Here is a 641-nt window from a genome sequence, read left to right as displayed (position 1 = left end):
GATGGTGCATCTTGCTCCAGTGCCGGATACGGTCACTGGTGAACAAGCCGCGAGGCTGGTCGTGCACGGCGTGTTTAGATATCACGGCCTTCCTGAGACTATTGTCTCTGATCGGGACCCGCGGTTCCGCTGCGTTCTGGAAGACGCTGTTTCCTTTGATAGGAACGAGACTGCTCATATCAATTGCAGACCATCCGCAGACGGAACGTCAGACTGAGCGAGTCAACCGGGTGCTAGAAGACACCCTGCGCAGCCTCTGTGCGGGAGCTCCACGTACGTGGTCGGTACAACTCCAGTTGTGAGTTTGCGCTCAACAACGCGGTGCACGCGTCCACCGGGTTCACGCCGTTCTACTTGACCGGCTTTCGACACCCTAGAGTGCCTCTAACACTTAGAGGAGGCACTCCGTCTTGGATTTTAAGTGAGGGAGAGGCTCGGAAAGCGTTTTCCTCCCAGGTCTCGGAGTTGAGACCGATTTCCTTAAAGAAACAAGAGGGGGGTCCTTTATGGACACTAAGCTGAATGTTATCAGCAGGGTCCGCGATGCAATGGGAGCGGCCCCAGACAAACAAAAGGAGTACTCAGACAAACATAGAGGAAACTTAAACGTGTTTAAAGTAGGTGATTTAGTCCTACTAGAT

This window comes from Plasmopara halstedii (assembly GCF_900000015.1).
Source record: "Plasmopara halstedii genome assembly, contig: Scaffold_323, whole genome shotgun sequence".
Taxonomy (NCBI): Eukaryota; Oomycota; class Peronosporomycetes; order Peronosporales; family Peronosporaceae; genus Plasmopara; species Plasmopara halstedii.
Note: the sequence above shows the minus strand (reverse complement) of the source record.